We start from the raw sequence: 12,203 nt of genomic DNA, 5'->3' as shown, positions 1-12,203 counted from the left end.
CAAGCTGTCAGCACAGAGCCCGATGCGGGGCTCAAATCATGAACTGTGAGATCATGACCTGAGCCGAAGTTGGACGCTTACCACTTGAGCCACCCAGGGGCCCCTAAGCTAGGAATTTTGATGGAAGTTTCAGCAGACAATTGTGGTCAACCAGCCAAAGCTTTAGCCAAAATCTAAACTCTAGTTGTATTTAGTTTTTGCTGTCAAAATGACTGTACTCATTGATCTCTCTGAATGTTGAGGTCTACATCTCTTATTGCAAGATTGGGAATCAGGTGCATTCTTTCCCGTTGTTACCTCTAGAGGCAAACACACCATTTGCGAGTTTGCCCCCTTTTGTTTTCTATTCTTTATATTGTCTCAATGTAAACTTAATGTACCTCCCACTATCACCAGCTTCCTCTCTCCTTCTTCTGCTTGAATAGGGCAGAGGATGGAACACTTGGAGCCAACTGGCAGGAACCCAGTACTGTTTGTGTCTGATTTACAAGTGATATTTATGCCCTATTCATTCCCAACAATGGCTCAAGCAATTCCCCAGGACAATAATAGAGCTGACACATCAATATGAAGTGGTTGTGACTTCATGAAGACCTCGATCACTCAGGACCAGCAATAAATCAGCTGCTTCCTAGGTATTCAAGTATTCAGTTCATTCATTCTTTTCAACGTATATTTACTGATGACCTACTATGAGTCAGATGCTGTTTTAGGTCCATTCTCTTCTCTCTGGCCCAGGGGCCAGCAAACTTTCTTTTCTTTTTAAGATTTTATTTTTAAGTGATCTCGACACCCAATGTGGGGCTCGAACTCACAACCCCAAGATCAAGAGTCCCTCGCTCCACCTGCTGAGCCAGCCAGGTGCCCCAGCAAACTTTCTTTGCAAAGGACCAGAGGGTAAATATGTTAGGCTTTGTAGGTCGTGAAGCCTATTTGGCAACTACTCAACTCTGCCATTGTAATGCAAAAACAGCCACAGATAGCATATGAACTGTGAGTGGGGTTGTGTTTCCATAAAACTGTATCTACCAGCGCAGGCAGTGGGCTTGGATTTGCCCTGTGGGCCCTCAGTCATTGATCCCTCTTCTAACCCAATTCTAACCACGCTTCATCTCCATCCCTTAGGAGATTTCCTCTTCCTTTTTCTCCCAGAATTGCAGAGCAGAGAAAGCCAGTAACTAATCAGTGGATCAAGTCAACTGAGTTCTGGTTCCAAAGGGTATGTAGTTTCTCATTCAATAATAACCATAATAATCATGCTATCAGCAATAACAACAATAGCTGGCAATTATACAGCACTTACTGTACCGTTCAGGGCTTATAATCACTTTCCAAATAGTAACTCATTTCCCCTGATTAGAGACAAGGATCCAACCTGATAAAGAGAAGATCTAGGAAATGGGGTATGTATGTGTGTTTATGTACGTACACACGCACACACACACGCACACACACACACGTTTTTGAGTATTGTTTTTGAGTATCACGTATAGTTGGTAAAATAAATACTACCCAATACCTACTGGGCCGCTAAAAGGCGCCAGATGCCAGGTGAAGTGTTGTCCATGCCTTATCCCACTCAGTCCCCCACTGCAGCCCTTTGGGGAGGTACGATTTTTATATCAGTTTTCTAGCTGAGAAACGTGGAGCTCCAAGTGGTTCAATAACTTGTCCCATCAAGCAAGTGTGGACTTCGGACTTGTTGACTCCTCCAAAGCTTATGCTCCCAACCACTTTGCCTTAAGGACTTGCTCAGACTAGGGGAGAATTAATAAAACCCACCAGGCAGGAATGTGGATTTTATTGTGATTGTATTTCATTTTTAAATGAAAAAAAAAAAAAATCTTGCAATGGTGCAACCTTCTCAGATGGCAGGACACAGGATGGTTGTGTCTCCGGTGCTCTGGCATCATGATGAGTGTCATTTGCAAACGCACTGCCCGAGAGGCCTCATTCAATCAACAGCACAATGGGACGCGTTAAACAGAAGCGCAGCTGCTCTGAGGAACGTAGTCTCTGCGTCTGCGGGTCGGGGTCGCCTTTATGGGACAGAGCGCGGTGGCTGTGGCGTCAGGGACAGGGCGCTTGCTGCCTTTCCCCCGCGGAATGCGGCCCTGGGGCTGACAGCTGACAAGCCACCCTGCTTGCCTGGAAGGGGTGGTCTTACCCACAGATTAGATCTTGAAAGCTGCCTCTTTTTGTTGTGTGGCTCAAAAGAGTGGCTCCGCAGGCGGGCACGGTTGATGTCAACAAAAGGAAAGCCTAGGAAGGCCTCTTTGAACGGGACGGAGCGGGAGCGAGCGGGGCAGGCCTGCCTGTGAGCCTCCGGGCACTGCGTTCGCTGGGCTCCCTGCGGATGCTGAGTATGAACCCAAGAGCTCGGTCTCCCCGATTTCTCAGATCAAGGTTCTGCGGCGCGTGCACCTGTTTTGAGGAAATGTCGCCTCTTTCTGGTGGAGCCTGCCTTTGGTGTGATGAGGCAGGCAGAGAGGTTTCTCTTACTCTCAACTCAAAGTGATACAAGTGATACAAAGTCAGCTGCAAGACTTAAAAAAAAATTTTTTTTTTAATATTTATTTTTGAGAGACAGAGTATAAGCGGGGGCGGGGCAGAGAAAGAGGGAGACACAGAATCCCAAGCAGGCTCCAGGCTCCGAACTGTCAACACAGAGCCCGTCGCCCGGGCTCGAACCCACAAACTGTGAGGTCATGACCTGGGCCGAAGTTCAACGCTCAACCGACTGAGCCACCCAGGCGCCCGGGACTTTTTTTTTTTCTAGATGTTCTATCTAAGATTGTCGGAGACATAGTGGAAATTATAATGGCTAGGTTTCAGAATATCTGAACTTGAGACTCAGTTCTGTCCCTAAGCACCATGTAGGCTTGGATGGGTCTTTTCAGCTGTTTGGATCTTAGCACATTTTTGCCTGTTAAATAATGGGGTTGACAGACACAACTTTTCCAATTACCTTCATAAATGTAATGGTGACATGTAAATGACCTTAGAACATTTTTTACTGTTTTAGCTGTTGCTGCAGAGAAATCATAATGAGAGAGGAAAATAAAGCGTATCTGCTTACACCTGGCAAGATCTGTGGGTTGAGACTGGCCGTAAGTTTTGGGATTGAAGGGAGTACAAGACGGAACTAAAGCCATTTTCCCTTTGTAATGGGCGTATTTCTTTTGTGTGTGTGTGTGACTCTTCCCTTCTATTAAGAATATTATAATTTTTTCCTCTCGATAGGGTAGCCACCTTCAGCAAATAAACATACAGGACACCCAGTTCCACTTAGGTAAACTTAAATTTCAGATGAACAACAAACCGTTTTTTAGTATAAGTATACGGGACATACTTATATTTTATTTTTATATTCTATGTGGCAACCGTGCCCCTGGAGAACCAGGCCTTTCCCATTCTATGTGCTTTGGATGACAGGATTTTCACTGGCAGTGGTGTTGTGAAGGGTGACCTTGCAGTCCCAGAGGCCACTTGGAAGAAAATGCACCCTGAGAGAAGCCAATGTAGGGAGAAGCAGAGTTATGAGCTTAAGAGGAGAGGACGGGCCCTAGTCATATTGGGCTTTACCCATCAGGTCTTTAATAAGATCTACCCCCTGGATTTTCTGTTAATTGAGCCTATAAATTTATTCTTTCTTTCTTTCTTTCTTTCTTTCTTTCTTTCTTTCTTTCCGTCTTTCTTTCTTCTTCTCCTTCCTCCTCCTCTTCTTCTCCTTCTTCTTTTCTTTTTCTTTCTTTCTTTCTTTCTTTCTTTCTTTCTTCCTCCTCCTCCTCTTCTTCTTCTCCTTTCTTTCCTTCCTTCCTTCCTTCCTTCCTTCCTTCCTTGCTTCCTTCCTTCCCCTTCCTCCTCCTCTTCTTCTCCTTTTCTTTCTTTCTTTCTTTCTTTCTTTCTTTCTTTCTTTCTTCTCCTTCCTCCTCCTCTTCTTTTTCTCCTTCTCTCTTTCTTCCTCCTCCTCCTCTTCTTCTTCTTTTCTTCCTTCCTTCCTTCCTTCCTTCCCCTTCCTCCTCCTCTTCTTCTCCTTCTCCTTTTCTCTTTCTTTCTTTCTTTCTTTCTTTCTTTCTCCTCCTCCTCCTCTTCTTCTTCTCCTTCCTTCCTTCCTTCCTTCCCCTTCCTCCTCCTCTTCTTCTCCTTCTCCTTTTCTTTCTTTCTTTCTTTCTTTCTTTCTTTCTTTCTTTCTTTCACTTTAAGTTGCTTTGAGTCATGTTCTCTACCTCTTGCAAATCAAATTGTTGTTATGAATTTCCTCCTCTTATTTTAAAACCTTCTTCCCCAGCCCCTCCCTGTGAAAGCAGAAGAAACAAGGAGACAGGACCCAATGTCTGCAGCACCTGCTGGGCACTTACTACACATTGTGTCATTTATTATTCACAGCTGGCACTGCAATAGATCTTCTTCTGGCTTCACACAGAAGGAAGTTAAGGCTCAGAGACGTGAAGTACTTCTGCCCCAGTGCGCATGGCCTGTAAGTGAATAAGCCGAGAAGTCAACCAAAGGTTGTCTGACTCAAAACCTGTGCTTTCCCTAACACGCAACAATGATTAAAAGAGAAAGAGGTTGGGGACCTCATGGGGGAGATCAGAGAGAGGTGACACCTAAGGGAGTCACATGGGAGGGGAAGGTGACATCGAATGCACCCAAGATTTCCACCACAAATGTGTCTTCCCTCTGCTTTCTCGTATTGATTTGTACAAAACCATTTAAAAAAATCAAAACCCAGAGACTGAACCTCAGATGACTTACTGTTTATGGGGAGCTATACAGGAGCGTCTGTTATGAGGTAGAAGTCTGGAGGAGAGACCACCTATTCCCTGTTCTTCACCCCGCTCTGATCCATGACCTCTGCAGTATAACTTTGTAGTTCCCTCCCTGCTTGACCCTGAGTTCTGCCATATGCTTTCCTTTGCCAATGGGATGTTAGCAGATGTGATGCAAGCAGAGACTTGAAATTGTCTTGGGGCACCTGGGTGGCTCAGTCTGTTGGGTGCCCTACCTCGGCTTAGGTCATATCTCATGGTTTGTGAGTTTGAGCCCCACATCTGGCTCGCTGCTGTCAATGCAGATCCCGCTTCAGATCCTCTGTCCCTACCTCTCTCTTCCCCTCTCTTGCTTGCACTCTCTCTCTCTCTCTCAAAAAAAAATCATCAAAAAAAAAAAAAAAAAAAAAAGAAAGGAAGAAATTGTCTTGAGCACTGGGATTTGATCTCGTGGTCCTCTGCTGTAGCCATTAGAATGTACCAGGGATGGCCTGCTGGAGGATAAGGGACAAGTGGAGCAGAGCTGAGTCACCCCAGAAGCCTCTGCTGAAACCAGTCTAGATCACCTGACTCCCAGGTAGGTGAATGAGCTGAGAGGAGATAACAGAACCCCCAGACCAAATCCCAGCTGAACTCAAACTTGTGAGCTGTAAATGCCTATTGTATGACAATGAGGTTTTATGGTTATTTGTTATATAGTGTAAACTTATAACATGAACTCAGGGAATTTGATTTTTGTCACAGCCCTTAAATGCCAGGCATGTTCTTAGTGCAACTGGGACCTCCAAGGCAACTCTAGATCTTTTCTAGGATGGACTATAATTGGCTCTGGAACGCTATGGTAACTGTCAAGGGAACCAGAGAATATCTGGAATTAGTCCAGGATTTACACTCCTGGGGCTGGACCAGAGCCAGACTGACCTTGAGGCTGGGCGCCCAGAGATGTTCTTATTGGTGATTCACTGCTCTGTTGGACACAGGTATCTGTGAAGATTTATTTGTTCAAGGGACTTAAAGAGAATATGGATATGGATCAGGAGCACACAGTCAGTACATGAGAAGCTACGATGGGGAGGTGCTGCATCCAGGCAGGAAATTTATAGTATTTTAGGGGTCTGACCTCTGGATCTTTCGAAGCAGGGGCCTGACGGAGAACCGGCACACGTTGAGATAAAGTGGTTCGTTGAGATACAGTGGTTTGTTAAGATACAGTGGTCTAGGATTGAGCACACAGTGGGGTGAGGTTCAGAAGTGAGCCTTGAAGAGTAAACAGTGGTTTGATGACCCCAGTTGAGAGTTCTGAGAAAGGGCCTGTTGTTTGTTAAGTAGTCTGTTGTTCAAATAAGGGAATTTTCAGAAAGTCCCTGGAACAAACAACGGAGTTATTTGGATCTTCATCTTCCTGGACTAGAAATTTCTGAGATAGTAACATCATGTTGGGGTAGGGAGGGCTGAGTCCACCTCTCTGCTGGAGATGGTAAGCTGTGCTGTTGGGGACACTTTCTGTGCTCTAGCGTCAGTAAAACCTGCCCTCCTACCATGTGGGTTGGGAACCTGAATGCCTTCTCTGATTATGTCTGCTTCACTGGTACAGTGAGGATCGTGACAGCTCCTTTGGGGATGTGTTGTGAAGTCTGAAGCAGATAAAGCATGGGATGTGCTAACGCAATGTCAGGTTTGCAGGAAATGCTCGCTAAATGGGAACCATTTCCCGATTCCAACCGCCAGAGAATCAAATGACTCCAGCAACACTTCTGGGGTGTCAGGTTTTGCTTAATCCAACTGCCAGAGTGAGAAAGGAAGAAGCTACAACAGCTCTGCCCAGATCGGATACCCTGGCATCGGCAGTTGGGTTTAACGGTGTGAGACACCTGGATAAACTGAAGAGGTGAAAATTAAAATAAAGTACCTGCAGCACCACAGAAAGAGACTTTTAGTGTAATAAATTGATTTTGCAAAGCCTGACTCAGAGATCTCCGGCAGCAGAACATATAATAACTTTTTGCTTTAGAGCTTCCAGAAGGAATACAGCCCCATTGACTCGTATTGGACTTCTGACGGCCAGAACTGAAAGATAAGAAAGGCCCTACATTTGTGGTAATTTATTTCAGTAGCAAGAAGGTACTATTATGGAAGATCCACACTTTTTAATAGTGTAAAGGAGTCCTGAGACTAAAAGTTTGAAAAACAGAGCCCTAGGTCATCTAGATCAATGCTGTAGGCAGAGGGGGGAACACAATGGAAGTCGGCAGAAAGGCAAAGATGCAGCCTGGGCCATGGTTCAGTAGTGCCGGGGACCCTGTCTTCCATTTTACACAAGAGTGCAGACGTGGGTATTTGTCTGTTTTTTGCTATTGTTGTCGTTTTTGATTTTTGTTTCAAACAGTACAGCCCTTTCTTTTTTTTTTTCAGTGTTTATTTTTTGAGAGAGAGAGAGAGAGAGAGAAAGAGACAGGCCGACAGACAGAGCAAGAGCAGGGGAGGGGGAGAGAGAGAGAGATAGAGAGAGAATCTGAAGCAGGCTCCAGGCTCTGAGCTGTCAGCACAGAGCCTGATGTAGGGCTTGAACCCACAAACTGCGATATCATGACCTGAGCTGAAGTCGGATGCTTAACCAACTGAGCCACCAGGTGCCCCATACAGCCCTTTCTTCAAAAAAAAATTTTTTTAAGTTTATTTATTTATTTTCAGGTGGCAGGGGAGGGCAGAGAGAGAGGGAGAGACAGAAAACCAAGCAGGCTCGTGCCATCAGTATAGAGCCCAACATGGAGGTCAAACTTGTGAACCGTGAGGTCATGACTTGAGCCGAGATCGAGAGTTGGATGCTTAACCCAGTGAGCCACCCAGGCCCCCCTCAGCCCTTTATTTAAAATGGAAGGAAGTCCAGTGTACAAAATCCATAAGGCTGGGCTTGCTTTGGTTCACGTAAGAACAGCAGGAGGAAACACACCTTGAAGCACAGTGTGAAGACCTCTGCTTTAGGCCAGGGTCTATGGGTCTTAAGTCCCATTAGCATTTTATTTTATTCTATTTTTAATATTTATTTATTTTTTTTTTACTTTATTTTTTATTTTTAAAAATTTATATCCAAATTAGTTAGTATATAGTGAAGCAATGATTTCAGTAGATTCCTTAATGCCCCTTACCCATTTAGCCCATCCCCCCCCACAACCCCTCCAGCAACCCTCAGTTTGTTCTCCATATTTATGAATCTCTTTTGTTTTGCCCCCCCCGATTTTATATTATTTTTGTTTCCTTTCCCTTATGTTCATCTGTTTTGTCTCTTAAAGTCCTCATATTAGTGAAGTCATATGATTTTTGTCTTTCTCTGACTAATTTCACTTAGCATAATACCCTCCAGTTACATCCATGTAGTTGCAAATGGCAAGATTTCATTCTTTTTGATTGCCGAGTAATACTCCATTGTAATTCCATTGTATATATATACCACATGTTTTTTATCCATTCATCCATAGATGGACATTTGGGCCCTTTCCATACTTTGGCTCTTGTTGATAGTGCTGCTATAACATGGGGGTGCATGTGTCCCTTCAAAACAGCACACCTGTATCCCTTGGATAACTGCCTAGTAGTGCAATTGCTGGGTCGTAGGGTAGTTCTATTTTTAGTTTTTTGAGGAACCTCCATACTGTTTTCCAGAGTGGCTGCACCAGCTTGCATTCCCACCAACGATGCAAAAGAGATCCTCTTTCTCCGCATCCTCGCCAACATCAGTTGTTGCCTGAGTTGTTAATGTTAGCCATTCTGACAGGGGTGTGGTGGTCTGTCCTTGTGGTTTTGATTTGTATTTCCCTGACGGTGAGTGATATTGAGCATTTTTTCATATGTTGGTTGGCCATCTGGATGTCTTGTTTGGAGAAGTGTCTATTCATGTCTTTTGCCCATTTCTTCACTGGATTATTTGTTTTTTGGGTGTTGAGTTTGATAAGTTCTTTATAGATTTTGGATGCTATCCCTTTATCTGTTATATCATTTGCAAATATCTTCTCCCATTCTGTCAGTTGCCTTTTAGTTTTGCTGATTGTTTCCTTTGCTGTGCAGAAGCTTTTTATTTTGGTGAGATCCCAGTAGTTCATTTTTGCTTTTGTTTCCCTTTCCTCCGGAGATGTGTTGAGTAAGAAATTGCTGCGGGCAAGATCAAAGAGTTTTTTGCCTGCTTTCTCCTCAAGGATTTTGATGGCTTCCTGTCTTACATTGAGGTCTTTCATCCACTTTGAATTCATTTTTGTGTCTGGTGTAAGAAAGTGGTCCAGGTTCATTCTTCTGCATGTCGCTGTCCAGTTTTCCCAGCACCACTTGCTGAAGAGACTGTCTTTATTCCAGTGGATATTCTTTCCTGCTTTGTCAAAGATTAGTTGCCCATACGTTTGTGGGTCCATTTCTGAGTTTTCTATTCTATTCCACTGATCTGAGTATCTGTTCTTGTGCCAGTACCATACTGTCCTGATGATTACAGCTTTGTAGTATAGCTTGAAGTCTGCGATTGTGATGCCTCCTGCTTTGGTTTTCTTTTTCAAGATTGCTTTGGCTATTTGGGGTCTTTTCTGGTTCCATACACATTTTAAGATTATTTGTTCTAGCTCTGTGAAGAATGCTGGTGTTACTTTGATAGGGATCGCGTTGAATATGTAGATTGGTTTGGGTACTATCGACATTTTAACAATATTTGTTCTTCCTATCCAGGAGCATGGAATCTTTTTCCATTTTTTTTGTGTGTGTCTTCTTCAATTTCTTTCATCAGCTTTCTATAGTTTTCAGTGTATAGATTTTTCACCTCTTTGGTTAGATTTATTCCTAGGTTTTTTATGGGTTTTGGTGCAATTGTAAATGGGATCGATTCCTCAATTTCTCTTTCTGTTGCTTCATTGTTGGTGTATAGGATTTCTAAATGCAACTGATTTCTGTGCATTGATTTTATATCCTGCAGCTCTGCTGAATTCCTGAATCCATTCTAGCAGTTTTTTGGTGGAATCTCTTGGGTTTGCCATATAGAGTATCATGTCATCACGAAAGAGTGAAAGTTTGACCTCCTGCTGGCCAATTTGGATGCCTTTTATTTCTTTGTGTTGTCTGATTGCAGAGGCTAAGATTTCCAATACTATGTTGAATAAAAGTGGTGAGAGTGGACATCCCTGTCTTGTTCCTGACCTTAGGGGGAAAGCTCTCAGTTTTTCCCCATTGAGGATGATATTAATGTTGGGTCATTCATATATGTCTTTTATGATCTCGAGGTATGCTCCTTCTATCCCTACTTTCTTGAGGGTTTTTATCAAGAAAGGATGCTGTATTTTGTCAAATGCTTTTTCTGCATCTATTGAGAGGATCATATGGTTCTTGTCCTTTCTTTTATTGATGTGATGAATCACGTGAATTGTTTTGTGGATACTGAACCAGCCCTGCATCCCAGGTATAAATCCCACTTGGTCGTGGTGAATAATTTTTTTAATGTATTGTTGGATCTGGTTGGCTAATATCTTGTTGAAGATTTTTGCATCCGTGTTCATCAGGGCAATTGGTCTATAGTTCTCCTCTTTGGTGGGGTCTCTGACTGGTTTTGGAATCAGGGTAATGCTGGCTTCATAGAAGGAGTTTGGAAGTTTTCTTTCCATTTCTATTTTTTGGAACAGCTTCAAGAGAATAGGTGTTAACTCTTCCTTAAATGTTTGGCAGAATTCCCCTGGAAAGCCATCTGGCCCTGGACTCTTGTTTTTTGGGAGATTTTTGATTACTAATTTGATTTCCTTACTGGTTATGGATCTGTTCAAATTTTCTGTTTCTTCCTGTTTCAGTTTTGTTAATGTATATGTTTCTAGGAATTTGTCCATTTCTTCTGATTGCTCATTTTATTGGCATGTAATTGCTCATAATATTCTCTTATTATTGTTTTTATATCTGCTGTGTTGGTTGTGATTTCTCCTCTTTCATTCTTGATTTTACTTATTTGGGTCCTTTCCTTTTTCTTCTTGATCAAACTGGCTAGTGGTTTATCAATTTTGTTAATTCTTTCAAAGAACCAGCTTCTGATTTCATTGATCTGTTCTACTGTTTTGTTTTTTTTTTTTGTTTTGTTTTCTGTATCATTATTTTCTGCTCTAATCTTTATTATTTCCTGTCTTCTTCTGGTTTTGGGTTTTATTTGCTGTTCTTTTTCCAGCTCCTTAAGGCATAAGGTTAGGTTGTGTATCTAAGACCTTTCTTCCTTCTTTAGGGAGGCCTGGATTGCTATATACTTTCCTCTTATGACCGCCTTTGCTGTGTCCCAGAGGTTTTGGGTTGTGGTGTTATCATTTTCATTGGCTTCCATATACTTTTTAATTTCCTCTTTAACTTCTTGATTGGCACATCCATTTCTTAGTAGGATGTTCTTCAGGTATTTGTTCTCCAAGTATTTGTTCTTGGAGAAAAAATCCAATTTTTTTCTTGTGGTTGATTTAGAGTTTCATAGCATTGTGGTCTGAGAATATGCACAGTATGATCGCAATCTTTTTGTACTTACTTAGGGTTGATTTGTGTCCCATTATAGGGTCTATTCTGGAGAACGTTCCATGTGCACTGGAGAAGAATGTATATTCTGATGCTTTAGGATAAGTCCACACTGGTCCAGTGTGTCATTCAAAGCCATTGTTTCCTTATTCATATTTGATTAGATGATCTGTCCATTGCTGTGAGTGGGGTGTGAAGTCTCCTACTATTATGGTATTACTATCAATGAGTTTATTATGTTTGTGATTAATTGATTTATACATTTGGGTGCTCCCATATTTGGCATGTAAATGTTTACAATTGTTAGGTCTTCTTGGTGGATAGACCCCTTGATTATGATATAATGCCCTTCTGCATCTCTTGATATAGTCTATTTTAAAGTCTAGATTGTCTGCTATAAGTATGGCTACTCCGGCTTTCTTTTGTTGACCGTTAGCATGATAGATGGTTCTCCATCCCCTTATTTTCAATCTGAAGGTGACTTTAGGTCTAAAGTGGGTCTCTTATAAACAGCATATAGATGGATCTTGTTTTATTATCCATTCTGTTACCTTATGTCTTTTGATTGGAGCACTGACTCCATTGACGTTTAGAGTGAGTACTGAAAGATATGAATTTATTGCCATTATGATGCTTGTAAAGTTGGAGTTACTGGTGGTGTTCTCTGGTCCTTTCTAATCTTTTTTTTTTTTTTTTTTTCAACGTTTTTTATTTATTTTTTGGGACAGAGAGAGACAGAGCATGAACGGGGGAGGGGCAGAGAGAGAGGGAGACACAGAATCGGAAACAGGCTCCAGGCTCCGAGCCATCAGCCCAGAGCCTGACGCGGGGCTCGAACTCACGGACTGCGAGATCGTGACCTGGCTGAAGTCGGACGCTTAACCGACTGCGCCACCCAGGCGCCCCTCTAATCTTTTGTTGCTTTTG

The 12,203-nt window shown here is 42.7% G+C and overlaps 1 long non-coding RNA gene across 3 annotated transcripts; it reads left to right on the top strand.

The window, feature by feature from the left end:
- The first annotated feature begins 864 nt into the window (after window positions 1-864).
- LOC122223725 lies at window positions 865-6,695 on the top strand. Of its 3 annotated transcripts, XR_006204434.1 has the most exons (6): window positions 865-897; window positions 1,153-1,219; window positions 3,026-3,110; window positions 4,390-4,480; window positions 5,240-5,349; window positions 6,367-6,695. It is a non-coding gene; the product is annotated as an uncharacterized LOC122223725 (long non-coding RNA). The 3 variants fall into 3 exon arrangements; XR_006204435.1 differs by lacking the exons at window positions 865-897; window positions 1,153-1,219 and adding an exon at window positions 2,239-2,406; XR_006204433.1 differs by lacking the exons at window positions 865-897; window positions 1,153-1,219 and adding an exon at window positions 2,240-2,363.
- Window positions 6,696-12,203: the final 5,508 nt, after the last annotated feature.

The sequence above is a fragment of the Panthera leo genome, chromosome B4, assembly GCF_018350215.1.
Source record: "Panthera leo isolate Ple1 chromosome B4, P.leo_Ple1_pat1.1, whole genome shotgun sequence".
NCBI classification, from domain to species: Eukaryota; Metazoa; Chordata; class Mammalia; order Carnivora; family Felidae; genus Panthera; species Panthera leo.
Note: the sequence above shows the minus strand (reverse complement) of the source record. Positions and strands in the feature narration are given on the sequence as shown.